Raw genomic sequence first — 19,264 nt, forward strand, 5'->3', positions numbered from 1 at the left:
CCTGTGTCCCTGGTGAATCTGTTTTACTCTTCATGGGGAAGAAACCTTCTGTCTTTGGCTAGGGTTGCAAATAAGTGGTTTCCTGGCAGTGAACCAGGGGTCTGGTTGCTTATAAAACAGACTTTCAAGTAATCCTTTTCATTTTAGCATCTCTTTTTGTTCCAGCTTCCAACTTAAGTTAAAATGTTATAGATGTAAGTTTTTATGTATAACCTATGTCACCACAAAGCAAAAACCTATAGTAAACACACAAAATATAAGGAAAAAGGAACATAAATATACCATTAAAGAAAGTCATCAAAGCATAAAGGAAGAGAACAAGAGAAAAAGAAAGAAACAGAGAGGAACTTCAAAAACAGCCAGTAAACAATTAACAAAATGGCAATAAGTACATATCTATCATAAATTGCTTTAAGTGTAAATGGGACTAAATTAGCCAATTTAAAGGTATACAGTGGCTGAATGGATTTTTTAAAAAGATCTATCTCTATGCTGCCTACAAAAGACTAACTTCAGATGTAAGGACACATACAGACTGAATGTAAAGGGAAGAAAAAAGATATTCCATGCAAGTGTAAACCAAAAGAAAGCTGAAGTAGCTATACTTACATCAGATAAAATAGACTTTAAAACAAAGACAGTAATAAGAGACAAAGATGGGTGTTACATAATGATAAAGAGGTCAGTCCAACAGGAGGCTATAACATGTGTAAATATTCATGCATCCAACATAGGAACACCTAAATATATAAAGAAATATTAACAGATTTAGAGGGAGAAATAAAAACAGAATTACAATAATAGAGGATTTTAATATCCCACTGACATCAATAGATAGATTATCCAGACAGATAATCAACAAGGAAACATCAGCCTTAAATGACACTGTAGACCAGATGGACTTAATAGATATATGCAGAACATTACACCCAAAAGCAACAGAACATTCTTCTCAAGTGCACATGGAGCATTTTTCAGGATAGATCACAAAACAGGAAAGGGCACAAAACAAATCTTAATAATTTTAAGAGGATTGAAATCCTATCAAGCATCTTTTCTGACCATAACTGTATGAAATTAGAAATTAATTATATGAACAAAACTGGAAAATTCACAAATATGTGGAGATTAAACAGCATGTTACTAAAAAAAAAACAGTGGGTCAAAGAAGAAACCAGAAGAGAAGTAAAAAATACCTTTATGGAAGTATAAAAATAGAAATAGAACATACGAAAATTTGTGCGATGCAGCAAAAGGTAGTTCTAAGGCGCAAGTTTTTAGCAATAAAAGCCCACCTTAAGAAACAGTAAACATCTCAAAAAAAACAACTTAACTTTATACCTAAAGGAACAGAAAAAGGAAAAAAAAAACAAAGTTCAAAATTAGTAGGGGGACAGAAATAAATAAATCGGAGTAGAAACAAATGGAGACTAAAAAATATAGAAGAAATCAATGAAACTAAGAGCTGGTTTGTTGAAAAGATAAATAAAATTGATAAATATTTAATCAGATTCATCAAAAAAAATGACTCCAATAGATAAATTCCTGAAAACATATACACTTCTAAGACTAACTCAATGAAATAGAAAATCTGAACAGACTGATTACTGATAAGGAGATTGAATCAGTAATCAAAGACCTCATAAGAAAAAAAGTCCAGGACCAGATGACTTCACTGGTGAATTCTATAACACATTCAAAGAATAATTAATATCAATATTACTTGTATTCTTCCAAAAAAATAGAATTAGAATAGGAGGGAACTCATTTTATGAGGACAGTATTATCTTGGTACCAAAACCAGACAAGGACATCATAAAAAAAGAAAATTACTGGTGAATATCCATGCTGAATAGATATAAAAATCCTCCACAAAATATTAGCAAACAAAATTTAATAATAAAATGATTATACATAATGATCAAGCGAGATTTATTCCAGTGATGCAACTTTTGAAAATCAATGTGTTATACCATATTAATAACATCAAGGATAAACATCATATGATCATCTCAACATGCAGAAAAGGCATTTGACAAAATTCAGTATCCATTTATGATACAATCTCTCAACAAAGTGTGTATATAGAGAAGTCACCTCAACATAAAATTTTTAAAAAGCCATATATGACAAACCCACAGCTAACATGCTTCTTAATGATGAAAAGCTGAAAGCATTTCCTCTAAGATCAGGAACACAAGAATAGCCACTCTCATCACTTTTATTCAACATTGTATTTAAAGTCCTAGCCAGAGCATTTATGTGAGGAAAAAAAAATCTAGATGCAGAAAATAATAATAATAATAATAATAATAATAATAATAATAATTGCAATAGAAAATCCTAAGGACTCCATATAAAAACTCTTAGAACTAATAAATGAATTCAGTAAAGTTGATAGTTGCATTTCTGTAGACCAATAATAAACTATTGGAAGGAGAAATAAAGAAAACAATTCCACTTAATCTGCATCAAAAAGAATAAAATACTTGAGAATAAATTTAAGCAAGAAGGTGAAAGAACTGTCTATTGAAAACTACAAGACATCAATGAAAGAAAATGAAGAAGACCTAATACATGGAAAGATATTCCATACTCATGGATTGAAAGAATCAATATTGTTGAAATGTTCATACTATCCAAAGCAATCAACAGATTCAGTGCAATCCCTATCAAATTTCCAATGCAATTTTTCAAAGAAATTGAATAATACTAAAATTTTTATGCAACAATAAAAAAATCCAAATAGTCATAGGAATCTTAAGAAAGAAAAAGTTGAAAACATCACACATCCTGATTTCACACTATATTACAAAGCTATAGTGGTTAAAACAGTATGGTATTGAAATAAAGCAGATTCTTTATACTGGATACTAACCCTTTATCCAGAGGGTTATTCATAGATTAATGAAACAGAATAGAGAGTACAGGAATAAACCCATACATACAGGGTCAATTAATTTACAACTCCGGATATAATTTACAACTCAAGAATATACAATGGAAGGATAGTCTCTTTAATAAATGGTGTTGGAAAAACTGAACAGCCACAAGCAAAAGAATGACACTTGGCCACTGTCTTATACCATACACAAAAATTAGTTCAGAATGGATTATAGAATTCTCCCTTCTGCCTATAAAGTTTTTTCATTCTGTACAGTTCCTAAGAACTCTTTTCTCTCTGTTAGATGGAATGCTACTCAATTCATGAATCATTGGATAAAGCCAATACAATCTTAAAAAAAAAAGGATTAAAGACTTGAATACTGAAACCTTAAAATTTCTAGACAAAAACATAGGCAATAAGCTCATTGACACAGGTCTTGGTGAAGATTTTTTGAATCTGACACCAAAAACAAAAGCAACATAAACAAAAATAAATAAGCGAGACGGTGTCATACTAAAAAACTTGTGTATAACAAAGGAAACCATTAACAGAATGAAAAGGTAACCTACAGAATGGGAGAAGATATTTGCAAATCGTGTATCATGAGCTAATATCCAAAATATATAAAGAACTAATTCAGTAGCAAAAACAAACAGCACAACAACGAAAAACAATCTGATTTAAAAAATGGGCAAAAGATCTAAAAAGACACTTTTCCAACCTGTGTGAGGAGGTATCTCATCATGGTTTTGATTTGTATTTTGGTGATGATGAGTGATGTTGAGCATCTTTTCATGTGTCTGTTATCCATCTAGATGTCTTCTTTGGAAAAGTCTATTCATGTCTTCCTCCCATTTCTTAATTGTGTTATTTTTTGGGTGTTGAGTTTGTGAGTTCTTTATACATTTTGGATGCTAACCCTTTATCCAATATGTTGTTTACAAATATCTTTTCCTATTCTGTAGGCTACCTTTCAATTTTGTTGATTGTTTCCTTCACTGTGCAGAAGTTTTTTTATCTTGATGAAATCCCAATAGTTCATGTTTGCTTTTGTTTCCCTGGCCTTCAGCAACATGTCTAGAAAGAAGTTGCTCTAGCCAAGGTTAAAGAGGTTGTTGCCTCTGTTTTCTTCTAGGATTCTGATGGTTCCCTGTCTCACATTTAGACCTTTCATCCCTTTTGAATTTATTTTTGTGTATAGTGTAAGAAAGTGGTCCTGTTTCATTCTTCTGCATGTCACTGTCCAGTTTTCCCAACACCATTTGTTGAAGAGACTTTTTTTCCATTGGATAATCTATCCTTCTTTGTCAAAGATGACTTGAACATAAAGAGGGAAGTCAGTGGCAGATGGGCTAGATGGGTGATGGGTGTTAAGGAGGGCACTTGTGATGAGCACTGGGTGTTGAATGTAAGTGATGAATCACTGAATTCTACTCCTGAAACCAATATTGCACTATATATTAACTAAAATTTAAATTTAAAAAAAATTAAAAAAGATTTTTCCAAAGAAGATATACAGATGGCCAACAGGTATATGAAGGTTGCTCAGCATCATTAATCATTAGGGAAATATAAATTAAAACGTCAATGAGAGATCACCTTACACCTGTTAGGATGGCTATTATCAAACAGACAAGAAATAACAAGTGTTGGCAAGAATGTGGAAAAAAGGGAACCCTCATGCACTGTTCATTGGAATGTAAATACGTGCAGCCACTATGGAAATTTCATTAAAAGATTAAATATGGAACCATATGATCTAGCATTTCCACTTCTGGATATTTATGCAAGGGAAATTAAAATGCTAACTTGAAAATATATATATATATACACCCATGCTTGTTGTAGCATTATTTGCAGTAGCTGAGATATGGAAATAGTCTAAGTGCCCAACAGTGGATGAATGGATAAAGAAATTGTGATATATATAAAATAGAATATTATTTAGCCATAAAAAGGAATTAAATCTTGCCATTTGTGACCACATGGATGGATCTTGAGGGCATTGTACTAAGAGAAAAAAAAATCAGAGAAAGACAAATACAGTATGACCTCTCTTATACGTGGAATCTAAAAACAAAGCAAACAGTAACAAAAAGCAAGTTCATAGATACAGAAAACAAATTGGTGGTTGGCAGAGGTAGGGGTGGAGGGTGAGAGAAATGGGTAGAGGGGTCAAAAGGTAAAAGGGAAAAATAACTAAATAAATTTGCTGCATTGCTGAGCAATAAAACAAAACAAAACAAAGAGCATCTGACACTGAATGTTTGTCATGTGTGAAAGCAATGGATTCTCAGTTGTATAAGAACACATATATATCCATCTTGAATAAAAAGTGAGAAAAAGAGCCTGGCTTATCCACTATTGCGACTATATAAAACAAGTGTCGTCAAATAAACATGGAATAGTTACATTCACAACGATTGAATCAGAGATCTGAGGTGAATATGGAGGTGAAGCAGGTGGAACAATAAAGGTTCAGTCAACGTGTGGTTCCTTGAGTCTGAGGTAATTTCAGCACCCATGCTGGCTGCGTCTTCTCCCTGCAACCTGACGTGTCTGTTGGGCTCTTCATTTACATAGCTTTTCCCTTGTTAGCAGGAACTGTCTTTCTTTTAAAGTTGTTCTTTAAGGGGCGCCTGGGTGGCACAGTCAGTTAAGTGTCCGACTTCAGCCAGGTCACGATCTTGCGGTCCGTGAGTTCGAGCCCCGCGTCGGGCTCTGGGCTGATGGCTCAGAGCCTGGAACCTGTTTCCCATTCTGTGTCTCCCTCTCTCTCTGCCCCTCCCCCGTTCATGCTCTGTCTCTCTCTGTCCCAAAAATAAATAAACGCTGAAAAAAAAATTAAAAAAAAATAAAACAAAAATAAAGTTGTTCTTTAAAAAAAAGTTCCATTTTCTTAGGTCTGCTAAACTATTTGCTTTTCTGCTTCCACAATTTTGTTGTTACTGCTTCTAATGCTGTTCTCACCATTTCGTGAGCTTATGCTGTAAAGAAATCCTTTCACTGTACTTTTTGAGAAGTTTTGGCAGGAAGTAAGTGTAAGCACATATATTTAGTCAGCTAAATTTTACTTGGGGGTATAATAGTCAAACAAGTAGGCACAGTCTAAATGACCCCCAATATTTGATTAAATAAACCATAGGGCACTCATATAATAGAAAACTTTTCAATCATTAAAAACTATGCAATTGAGTACTTACTGACATGAAAACATATTGGTTTCCATATGGAAAATGACAGGTTAATAACATTAATAATAGTAGCTAACAAAGCACTTTCTCTGTCCTCACCATTCTGCTAAAATATTCTAATGGAGCTCTCCATGTAATCTCTCTCTTTCACACACAAAATTCTATAAGGAAGCTACTATTTTTATCCATTTATAGATGAGGAAACTGAGGCTCAGAGAGATTAAGAAATTTCCTCATGGTCACAATGTCTTTGGCACATATTTGAAGAGACTATAACTGAGTTCAAAAATGACAGAAACAGAGCTTACAGGCACCAATGAGTTCTATTCACAAGCTTATATCAAGCATCAAAACAATAGGAGAACAATATTGACAAGGATGCTTCTGATCAAACATAGCCTCTGGTGTTCTTCTCCTTCCCCCATTGACAAGGCAGTGGTCAGTGGCTTGAGAAGGTGAGAAATCTGACAAGTCCAAGAGGCTCAAGGCAAAGAGTAGTCAGGCTTGTTTTCTTTTCTACTTTTCAGGCTGTTTCATTGCCCAGAAACATATTATTCTATCATGTAGGGTGAAAATTCTACAATTTAGCAGTCCTAATGTCTGGTTTTGTCTAGGTTCTGGATCCAAAGATGTTTTTTGTGAAACACTTATGTGATTTACTTTACACCTAAATTATGGGAATCTTCTATTTATATGCATTTAGTGGCTCTCCATAAGCAGGTCTGGCCATAGCCTATTGTACAGAATTAATAAGCAAAGTTTATGGTCATTCTGGTGCATGTTGACTGAGTAACAGACCTAGACAGAGACCTGGACAGACCTGGATATTACCTGGAATAATGCCTGATTCCCATTTGAGAATTCAGGGTGGTAGCAACCTTGCATATGTGTTTCACAGGACAGTGGCAAGGGAGGAATAAAATAAAATGAACCAAGGCATTAGAAAACATGAGATACCTGTTTGAGTTTCTCTCAGATTTCCATTAATATGGTGACAGCTGAAAGTGTGCAGCCCAAGGGGGCTTGGAAGTGGTTGAAAACACCAGTGGACTCTAAGAAGCTGAGGGCCCCTGTCCTTTGAGATTCTAATTAAATGTTGTCCATTGTGTGGTGAGATCCCATACCCTTTCCAAGCTCTCCAAAAAATATTCAGCAGGAAGTGGAGCCCTGCTCTACTAGAGCAACACATTCCTATTCAGTGGTTTTCAAACATTTTAAGTGGTAGAGATGTTATTTTAGATGGCACTCTTACATCAAAAAGAAAAAAAGATTAAAAAGGAACTGGGACCTTTCTATGTAGAGATGAGGGACAAGGAATCAGCTCAGGGCATCTATCTCGAATATTTTCATGGAATCAGAGTGCCTTTATAGAGAACGCCATTTTGAAAACTACTGCTCTGCTTACTGCCACACTGGATGTGTTACAGAAAATATATTAACTGGTGTATGGGCTATAAATCTTAAAGTCGTCAGTTTAACTTCAAATGGAACAGGAAATTTGTGCACAAAATGTTTCTAATTATTTCCCTTGGGCTTTTGACTTTATCTATGTCCTAGCTTTACTGGATTTAAAGAAGTGAAAGCAAGTAACTAGATATTTTACTCTGGCCTATGCAGACCATCCTGCCACCTGTCCAAAAAGCAACTGGCTATATTTTACTCATTCATTCATTCATTCATTCATTCTTCAACGAATGTTTATTATGCTTTAATCAAGTGCCAAGAACTACTCTAGCTGGTATGGAAACTGTTGCCATGTCCTGTATTGACTGTTACATCTTTACATGAATTCTTGGAACCATAGATACTTCTGCTTCTTGATGCCTTTTCAGATCAGAATAAGCTATGAATGTTTGGATGTGTTTCTGTCAGTGCTCAAACTCTTGAAGTTCTTGATGGATTTGGTCCCATCCAGCAGGATCAACCCAGAAAGTCTCAATATCTAGAGCTTGCTCCAGTTATTACATTCACATGAAGGAGGACTCTGGTCTAAGACACAGGAACACAAAGATCATATCATTGATCAGAAACGGTAGGCCAGGAGAGACCTTCAAAAGCTTTCTATTTGTTGCTTATTTGGATCATATGCCACTTAAAAAAATGCAACTATTCCCCACACCTAGACTCTTTAGATAAATTGTGAAGAAAAACAGTACCTTTAAAAATATCTCATGTCTTATTTGTATCAAGTTATATACATAGTTAGATCAACTACTTCTGCTTTGCTTATCATGAAAAGCAACAGTCCTTTTCCCTCCTCAGTCTATATACCATTTCCATGTCCTCCAGGACAACCCTTTCTACTTTCTTAGCTTTTAGTATTTTACCTTCATTTTCTTTCCGTATCTCTAAATAATATTTTCTTTTTTATTAATGTTTTTCCAGTTTTAAGCATTATGTGGCCTAAAAACATCTAGCTCTCTAACCACCATTACACTCTAGCCATACACAGTAACTTCCGTCTTTTCATATAATTATGTAACAATCCTATCTAACATATACTCATGATTAGTTTGCATGGTTAGACTACGTAAAGTTTATTTACCCCTGAGGCATATTATCCACTATGATCTTTTCCTCCTTATACACTTTGTCATGTGTCTTCTTTGCCTAGTTTTCTGTATATTTATCAGCATTTCATCTCTAAGTTCTCCTCTTGCTATGTTCAAATACTCCATTGAATCCATCAATCTTATCTCCCTGGGGACATTCTCCCAGAGCCTTCTAGCCTCACCTGTCTGGACAGGATTTTGTCCTTCATACTTGGAGCACTTTTGGGTACCTTCATCATCATCACAGATTCTCTTCACCACCCTCTTGAGCTGGAACCACTTTTCTGGATCCTGTATCTTCTGCCCTCTTGGTATTTTCTCTTGTTTTTATGGAGCACTTTTTAAAGTAGAGTCTTTGAAAAGGGCACATATCTGAATATACCTTAAATCTACCCTCACATTTGGGAATTTAGTTCCATATAAAATTAACTTTAGGACGGGGCGCCTGGGTGGCGCAGTCGGTTAAGCGTCCGACTTCAGCCAGGTCACGATCTCGCGGTCCGTGAGTTCGAGCCCTGCGTCAGGCTCTGGGCTGATGGCTCGGAGCCTGTTTCCGAGTCTGTGTCTCCCTCTCTCTCTGCCCCTCCCCCGTTCATGCTCTGTCTCTCTCTGTCCCAAAAATAAATAAAAACGTTGAAAAAAATAACCATTAAAAAATAATAATAAAAATAAAATTAACTTTAGGAAAAATAATTTTTCTTGGAATATTATAAACTGTTTCAATGTCTTTCAGCTGCCACAAGTCTTTCTGAGAAGTTCGAAGTTATCATGATTCCTATTTTATTTATTTTCTTTCTGGAACCCTTATTATTATTTTAATTATCCCCAGTCTTCTAAAATTTCACTGTGATGTACCTCAGTGCAGGTCTATTTTCACTCATTGTGCCGGACATTTAGTATGTCTTTCAATCCAGAAACTCTTGTCCTTCAGGAAATCTGAAGGACAGACCAGAAACTCATTTCCTTGCCATTGATATTATTCGTTCTCTTTTCTGGAACTTCTTTTATTTAGATATCTGGACCTCCTGGATTGGTCATTTTTATGGGCAGGGGTTATTTCATATTCATATTTTTTTTTCTGCAAGAGATCAAATAGAAATAGCAACTTAGAACTGCTTTAAATTAAGTTCTTTTTAAAATGATTTAATCTTTATTTTTTATTAAAGTATTGGTTTTTTTTTATGAAATTTATTGACAAATTGGTTTCCATACAAAAAAAAAAAGAAAAGAATAAAAATCAAAAAAAAAAATAAATAAATAAAATAAAGTATTGTTAACGTACAGGGTTATGTTAGTTTCAGGGGCACAATATGATTTGACAATTCTATACATTACTCAGGCTCATCACCAGTGTATTCTTAATCCCCTTTATCTATTTTTTCCATCCCTCCACCCACCTCATATTTATATTTTTATCTCTCTGAGTCCCAGATATTTTATCTTTAGCAGTTGCTCGGTCAATAATGTTGAATCAGACTAAATTGAGTGAGTTTATATTAAGAAAATTCTGTCCTCCTGGGATTCCCTCCTTCTCTACCATCTCTACGTACTGACATTCTGTCCATTCTCTAAAATCTGACCTGTCTCCTTTCCTCTGATTCTTCCACTCTATCCCTGCAGTGCTCTAATGCATCTATCACCTGCCTCTTTGGCATATATTTAACTGCTTATATGAATTCTATGTAATTTTAGATTGTAAACCCCTGGAAGGTAGGAAATTGGTCTTAAGCATCTTTGTGTACTACCTACCACCCACATATTACCTCCAATAATCTAAACCAGTGCCTACCACTACCCGGTTCTTAATAAATGTCTACTTGAATGAGTGAATAAATAAAAGAAAGTAAGGAAATTGACGTCTTCTTAAAAGTCGTGTCACAGAAACTCCAAGTAGCTAAGTTCATGTTCCAATTAACAACATGACCCTCAATGGTATAATGGAAAAAAACAAACAAACAGGTATAAGCTGTTTATTTCAGCTAAGGAAGGGTGAATACAGAAAAATAGGACCATAAGGTATGATGAAAAATAGATCCTCAAAGACTGTTTCTGAATCTCAAAACACAGCAGAAACAGCTCTTTTAAAAAGCCAGCTGAATACTTTTTTTTCTGTTAATTTTTGCTGCAATGTATATATATTAATCCAATTTTGAATCCGATTGGCATTGACTCAGTTATTAATTGTACTTAAGGAAAATTTATAGGCAATAAGATTAATAATTAGTCGACAAGCTTATTTTCCAGGTTAACTTTATTTTGCCACTATTTGTATGTGGTGAAACTTACCAGAGTACTTCTAAAGAGGATTGTCAGTAAAGGAAACTGTGAATTTCATTTCTATGTCAGGGAATAAAATTTCTTTATAAAATGAAGAATAGAACAATGTAAAAAGGAAAATGATCCTGGGTATATCATAATAATGTATCAGTGCAGCTACAGGAGATATTTTGAACATCACCACAAAGCACTGTTGGGTGAGATCCAAGTGTGTGTTTTCTATTGACCATGACAGTCTGAGCAATGTTTAGCTGAGGTCTGCACGTGTAATTGTTTCCAAAGGGTACATGGGGTATGATTCATTGATCTTTCAGGTAGCCTGACTCAATAAAAAGTTTTGGCATATTGACATAATCAGAAGAAATGTTTTGGCATCAAGTAAAAACCTTGAATCTAAAAATAATTCTTCAATATGCAGAAATATCCTTGAAATAAGGATGAGCAAGTGGTGTTTCTATTGCTCCACAATAGAGCTGTATCTATGCTACAAAAGAAAAGAGAATTTCAGAAATTATTCAGATGAATCAAGACAAAAACAAGCCAATACAAACTGGCCCTGGTTAGTTCTAATGAGTAGGTTTTTAAATCTGGAATGCCTGCATAATTTCCTCAACATTTTTCTCTAATCTGTATCCATACAAATAATTCTTTGACTTTGTCTAATTCTCCATATGCAATTTTTTTTAATTTCTCAACTGTAATATGGCATAAGGCCTCAGGTAGCCTATTTATGTGTTGCCTTCAAAAATAGCTCCAAATTACTGAGACCCTGCTATGTGATGGCCTTATTGTATACATAACCTCATTAATCCTGAGAACATTCCCAGGAGAAAGGTATTTATTAGACCCACATTACAGACAAGGAAACGAGAGTCAGAGAAATGAAATAACCTTGCCAAGGTCTGAATCTAGTGAGTTCCTAAGCTTAGATTTGAACCTAGATTTATTAAAGTTATTTCCTCTTTAAAAATGCTGTATTGCTACTTTTATGTCCTTATGTATAGCACGAAAGAGATGTTGGTCATTCACTGTTAGTAGACCCAATGCCATGAGTTTATTGTCTAGGAGTTCTGCCATCCCACTGTGCCTGAATCTTTGTAATCAAAAGAAACAATTTTGCAGACGTCTGCCAAAGGCAGGGATACAGTTGTGGTTGTAGACATCAAGTTGCCAATTATGAAGTGTCTGTGTTGAACTCAGCTCTGTGCTGAGCTTAATGGACCCACAAAACATTGGAAGATCCAGTCTCCTTCTTTGATAAACTAAACAGCCATTGTTTCTATGAAAATTTTTCCTGGGGCCCCTGGGTGGCTCAGTCAGCTGAGCATCCAACTTCAGCTCAGGTCATGATCTCGCGGTTTGTGAGTTCGAGCCCCGCGTCGGGCTCTGTGCTGACAGCTCAGAGCCTGGATAGAGCCTGTTTTGGATTCTGTGTCTCCCTCTCTCTCTGCCCCTCCCCTGCTCTCACTCTGTCTCTCCCTGTCTCTCAAAAATAAGTAAACATAAATTTTTTTTTAATTAAAATAAAAAGAAAATTTTTCCTACTTCTCAAGCATTTCACCAGTGGCCATTGAAATGATTTTAGGTGGTTACCCTGAATTAGGTAATACTGAATTTCGAAGAGAGATGTATTCCTTTTTCTATCCTTCAATAACCATCAAGAAGAATGGCTCAGTTTGGTGCTAGTATGCTTTTAAAATTCCTGCTAATCTCTTTTGTCAATGAAGTCAAAGTAGGTATTTGGCTCAGAGGCTTTGGCAAGCAAAAGACCATTTATTTTATTGGTATCCTCTATTTATGAAAACTGATGCTAACTTTCTGTTTATAAAGTGATATAAACTGCCCTTTCTAAATGAATTTAGGCTAAAAAGTGAGTCACTGAAATAAAGTTAATAAAAAAATCTAATAATACAGACATATGGCAACAATACATGTTAAGCAATAATACCAGGATATGGCAAGAAAGCTAACCCTGAAAAATCTAAAGAGAAGAGGCAGGGTCTTGGGCAGGTCATTTTGTAGCGTGCCATGGACTAGGCTCTGCCTCAGCTCAATTGCAGGGAAAAACTGTCTCCAACTCCTTCTGTAAAGAATTACAGAAAATTCTGTAAAAAATGTCTGTAAAAAACAGAAGTGGAAAATTCCTTCTTATAGAAGAGAAGTTGTACATTTAACAAGTACTCATGGGGCGCCTGGGTGGCTCAGTCAGTTAAGCCTCTGACTTCAGCTCAGGTCATGATCTCACAGTTCGTGAGTTCGAGCCTCACGTCAAGATCTGTGCTGCCAGCTCAGAGCCTGGAGCCTGCTTCAGATTCTGTGTCTCCCTCTCTCTCTGCCTCTCCCCTGCTCATGCTCTGTTTCTCTCTCTGTGTCTCTCAAAAATAAATATATATTATAAAAATAAAAGTACTCATTTGAGCCTCATTCTCAGTAATTAGGTGCTATCACAAATAGAGTGACCAGTAAGTCACTTTCATTGTAGGCAAACTATAAATAATCTCTGGAAATAAGATCAAGTTGTTTGTAAAAAGATACAGATAACAAACCTTGATATCATGGGTTCTAGCAATTAAAAGAGTTTCATTTGCAGAAATATAACCAGAATAAGCACGTAATATTATCTGCTACTTAGTTACGGCAACTAAAGAGCATCTTGCCTTCTATACAAACCTTCTCCTTAGGATGCAAATACAGGCAACTTAATGATTGCCTTCCTTCCCAACATCAGCCAAGAATACATACTCCACATAAAGCAAACATCCCACATCCAAAGCTTAGTGATTTCATCCCATTATCTGGCTTTAAACATCCTCTATGTGCTAACACTCCTATGTCTGCTTTGTGAGGATGGGGTTTTTGTTTCTGTGCTGAAACATGTGGTAAGTAGTCCTGCACATTTGCAGATTGAATTAATGAAGACTGCCATTTAAGCTCTGCATTTTATGTAATCAATCCAGAAAGAAATCCTTCTGTAATGTTTTTCACTGTTCCCCGCTTTCTCTATAGCATGGCTCAACATTAACCTCCATGTGTCAGAGGTGTCACTATGGAAAATAAATACAAAAAGAATAGTTATAAAGCACGCTGACCTCCTTGGATAATAGTGAGCCTCACAAAGCTGTTTCCCTGTACCGAATGGCCCCCGGTTGATAAACCTTCCAAACTCTTGCCACTACTTTTTCCATTTTCCTTTCTCTACCATTGTTGCAAGACTGTCAATTATCATTATTGTTCATTGTCAAAGTACCTGATTTTATCAGCTTCCTTAAAAAATTCTGGGATGGCTGCTTCTATATCATCAGGCTTATTAGAATTCAGAGATATGTATATATACATACAAGTATATGTAAATGTATATATATATATATATATATATATATATATATATATATATATATATATATATATATTTCCCCTGGTTGGAATTGAGTGCTCTGGAGAGGCAGAAGGAAGATTTCTTTTCTTTTTTTTAAAGTTTATTTATTTATGCTGGGAGAGAACAAGAGAGAGCAGAGGAGACGCAGAGGGAGAAAGTGACAGAATCCCAAGCAGGCTATGCTCTCAGTGAGAAGCCCTATGCAGGGCTTGAACTTGAACTCATGAACCATGAGATCATGATGTGGGCCAAAATTCAAGAGTAGGATGCTCAACCGACTGAGCCACCTGGGTGCCCTGGAACCTTTCCTATATGATTAGTGGGGTGCTACATGAGCTTAATACAGAGGCTTTGTGATATCCATTTTAGCTGCTGAGAGGCATTTTCTTTACCTTTGTATTCCAAGTGAGCAGTCTAGTAGAAGTTTCCAGATAAATAACCTCTAAATAAGTGGGGGTGCTGGTGTAAAAAATAAATACAGCCTAATGGTATTTAAAATTCATTCATTTTTCACAATTTGAATTTAATCCTCAGTCAAGTTATTTTCTAAGGTAGAATCTCTTTTACCCAAATACATCATTTCAGGGATAATGGGGTCTTCATGTTCTAATCTCCATGAGTTCTGCTAATTCATTTCATTTTGTCATAGTTAATTCTTTCAATTAAAAATTTTGATTCTTATTAAAATAAAAATCCATGTTCACCAAAAAAGGTAACGTGTTGAATCCTATCAGTGAGTTTAGCCTAATCCAAAACATTCCAAATCCTTTCCTGAAAGCAAGGTTTGATCATTTTTATGGACCTATTACATGTCAAGTGGCCCTTCACATGGCACTGAAAATAAAACAAAACTCTTCCCATAACCCATGACATCCTGCAAGATTCAACTGGCTGCTTCTCTTCTAATCTTCTCATGCTCTCTCCTCTGGTTCGGAATCTCCCAGGCCTCTTGGCCTCCTTTTATTAGTGCCTCAAAAGAACCAAATTCCTTTGCGCCTCAGTCTTGATGTTCCCTTAGCTCACGGACATCTGCTCCCTGGCTTTTCACATTACTAGGTTGTCACCTCTTCAGAGGAGCCTCTTTTGAATATCTTATTTAAATTGGATCTTCTTGGGGGCACCTGGGTGACTCAGTCAGTTAAGTGCCCAACTCTTGATTTGGGCTCAGGTCATGATCTCACTGTCATGAGACTGAGCCCTGCATCAGGCTCTGTGTTTAGCATGGAGCCTGCTTGGGATTCTCTCTCTGCCCTTCCCCCACTTGCGTGTATGTGTGGGTGCATACATGCACACTCACTCTCTTGTAAATAAATTAAATACATAAATACATATCTTCCTTCCATATATCCTCTCTTGTTGAAAATTCATTTTCTTCATAGCTCTTACCATAGTTGTAATTATTTATTTGTTGAGTTATTTTTTTCTCTCTTTTCCCTTATACTTAAAGATCTGTGATAGAAAATTATCTATTTAGAGACCATCATAACTCCATTATTTGGCAAAGTAGGCTGTAAACAAATGTTAATGGATGAAAGGATGGGCCACTGGGCTCCTGAAGGCTGAGGAAAGGGAGGTTTTGTGGGGAAAACACTGAATATAGAGAAAGAGCTCACTCTGAAGATCCAGTTGACAATAAAAATTCCCTCTGGGTCCAAAATAGAGAGCGCAAATGAGTAAAGACAGCAGGAATATGATTACAGAAAGGAATTTCCCTTCATTCTAAGTGTTTGGAGGCTACCATGAAGTAGTGAGAAAGCTGATGACTTGGAAAAAGATGACTTCATCTCACTAAAGATGATGGATGGGACTTAGCTAACCCAATATTTGCCATGAGAGTATAAGAGGCTATTAAAGCCAGAACTCGATTTTTTTTTCAAGAGAAGCTAGAAATATAACATTTCAAGTGAATTGTATTAATTTTTTTAAGTTTATTTTGAAAGAGAGCAGGGCAGAGACAGAAGGAGAGAGAGAACCCCAAGCAGGCTCTGTGCTGCCAGCTTGGAGCTCAATGCTGGACTTGGTCCCATGACCATGAGATCATGACCTGAGCCAAAATCAAGAGTTGGATGGAAGCTTAGCCAACTGAGCCACCCAGGCTCCCCTGGATTCTACTGAAATCAATGCTGGCAACTGAATCAGAAACTTTAAAACTTTATAGGAGCCAGTTTCTAGTGAGCTAAACATACCTGTTTGAACTGCTATTCTCACAAAAATTGTCATTCCCTTTGTAGGTTTCCTACAGGCAAAATCTCTTAAAAGTATAGAGTGATCCCTAATAACTCCCTAAAACTCACTGCCATCACTTGGAAATCTAAGTGGTTTAAAATTCAACTTTTCCAAGACAATCAAGACCATTGTTCTGAGTTCTGTCTTCCAAATCCATGTCAGTTACAAAATATTTCTTTAATATACCTAACTCAGTCATTAGAAACTTGAGTGCCTAGATAGGCAGCTATAATTTTTCTCTCTGCTAGGTTATAACTTGTGCAGCTTACAGTTGTATTTTATTTATTTTTATTTTTTAAATGTTTATTTTTCAGAGAGACAGAGACAGAGAGAGCATGCACAGGGGTGGGGGCAGAGAGAGAGGGAGACACAGAATCTGAAGCAGGCTCCAGACTCTGAGCTGTTGGCTGAGAGCCTGATGTGGGACTTGAACCACGAACCATGAGATCATGAGCTGAGCCAAAGTTGGCTGCTTAATCAACGGAGCCACCCAGGCATCCCTTACAGTTGCATTTTAAAACTTATTACATTTTATCCTTTTTATATTACTGATTTTGCTCTGGAAAATTGATTTAAAATTGATTTACATGAAAGGAAATTGTCAGGATAAGTCTTGTTCCTTATTTTCATGGGGTTTATGGCTTGTGCAGTCTGTTGTCAGTATACTATGGTCCAAGGGCCAAATCTGCTCAGTCAGCTATTTTTATACAGCCTGAGAGCTAAGAATGGTCATTACATTTTTAAATAGTTGAAGCATTCAAAGAATAATATTTTGTGACACACAAAAATTTTATGAAATTCAAATTTTAGTGACCATAAATAAAATTTTATTGGAATGCAGCCACACTCATTTTTCATTCTGCTGTCTATGGCTGCTTTTGTACAATAATAACAGAGTTGAACAGTTGCAAAATATACCGTATGGTATACAAAGCCTAAGATATTTACTGTTGGCCCTTTACAGAAATTTAGATCTAGAGAAGTAATTACTAGACTTCGGGATTTCATGGACCAGTAAAATTAAAGAGGTAGAGAGGAGAGTAAACAAACACAGAGCTGCCAACTTTTAGTGTACTGCCAATAAAGACCCTTAAACAAATGTTGTCATCACCAGAATTTAATAAAAGAAGGTATATTATAGCAGAAAGAAATAATAATGGACATATTCTCAGAATAAAGGGAATATTGTATGCTTAAAAGCATGGGTCTTGACAGATACCATATGGTTTCACTCTTATGTGGATCCTGAGAAACTTAACATAAACCCATGGGAGAGGGGAAGAAAAAAAAAAAGAAGTTAGAGTGGGAGAGAGCCAAAGCATAAGAGACTCTTAAAAATGGAGAACAAACTGAAGGTTGATGGGGGTGGGAGGGAGGGGAGGGAGGGTGAGGGGTATTGAGGAGGGCACCTTTTGGGATGAGCACTGGGTGTTGTATGGAAACCAATTTGACAATAAACTTCATATGTTGAAAAAAAAAAAAAGCATGGGGCTTTGGAGTTAAACCTAACTAGTTTGAATATAGGGTCCACTTTTCTCTACATGTCATGAAAATTTTCAGATTGATCCTTTTTTTTTTTGTATTATTTTAAATAAACCAACAAGTCCTAGGTTATCCCATTTTCCCATTTTTTTCTTTACCCAGCTCACACTCCTGGATCTCACCCTACTAAGAATGACTGTTATATGGGAATGCATCTGTTTTTTGTCTTTTATTATTCCTCACCTTTATTTATGCATCCCAAGTACCAAATTAGTTTTAATACCCTTGAAGATGGAGACTACAATTTGTACTTTTTTTTTTTTTTTTTTTTTTTTTTTTTTTACCATTTTAGCATCTAATGTGATACTAATATAGTTAGGGTTCCTGTACTATATAGAATTAGTCCCCTGGATAGAGAGTTCTCCTGGCTCCCACATTGTATCTTCTGCCTTATCCACAGAAAATACTGAGTCTGAGAAACAAAATCATTAGTCTTTTCTACCTTTCAGAAATAAATGGTTGCTTTCCAGAGCTAATTAGGATGGTCCAGTGTTGGCAACACAAACATGACAGAATGTCTCTTTATAATCTCTTTTTGTATAATTCATTTCTCTTATAGTCATATATAATATGATATAGATCACAAGTTCAAGAGCATTTTGCCTTTTATCCATGTGGCACAAAGTCAAGTAAGGTCCCTATTAGAATGGGTACCTGACTTTAAAAACCTGTGATCATCTAGAAATAATATTAAGAGGAAACTTAATATAGTAGCTGAAATATATAATTTGCTGGCTTAGAGAAAAAAATGGACCATAATGGCTCTTAAAAAAAATTAAGTAATTACAGGATTCAGCTGCTTGAGCTTTGATTCAGCATAGGACCAACAAGCCCCTAGGACTCCTGTGGAGTTTTCTCACTGCCTCTCAGCTGGAGCTAACCCTTCAAAGTAATTAAGAAATAATTTCATAGTAGCCACACATGTAGGCAATCAGATCCAATATAGGAAACACCTGTTTTTACTTCGCTTCTGGCTTGCTTTCTAATAGGGCATATTTGCCTTGGGACATTGTGTTTGCTTGTGTAATTGTGCATAGAGCATTTTCAGATTTCACCACAGATGGATCCTGAAAGCAGTTCTGAGTGAGTGTGTCTGGGTAAGCAAGACCCAAAAAGCCCTCCTACTCTTCTGTACAAGCAGACGTAAGCAGAATGAGGCCTTGCCCTACTCTCTGCCCACACTATGCAGGGCAAACAGGAAGCAGTTGGT

The 19,264-nt window shown here is 35.9% G+C and overlaps 1 protein-coding gene and 1 long non-coding RNA gene across 2 annotated transcripts in view; one reads left to right on the forward strand and one right to left on the reverse strand.

Moving 5' to 3' along the window:
- PCSK1 (proprotein convertase subtilisin/kexin type 1) overlaps nucleotides 1–9,100 on the reverse strand; it is a 67,126-nt gene extending 58,026 nt beyond the window's left edge. Inside the window, exon 1 of the mRNA XM_045033937.1 lies at nucleotides 8,816–9,100. The gene's annotated coding sequence lies outside the window, so the exon portion shown is untranslated. The remainder of the gene's footprint in view (nucleotides 1–8,815) is intronic.
- Nucleotides 1–19,264, forward strand: part of LOC111561739 — a 277,745-nt gene that overhangs the window by 91,296 nt on the left and 167,185 nt on the right. The gene's annotated exons all lie outside the window — the stretch shown is intronic.

This window comes from Felis catus, chromosome A1 (assembly GCF_018350175.1).
Source record: "Felis catus isolate Fca126 chromosome A1, F.catus_Fca126_mat1.0, whole genome shotgun sequence".
NCBI lineage: Eukaryota > Metazoa > Chordata > Mammalia > Carnivora > Felidae > Felis > Felis catus.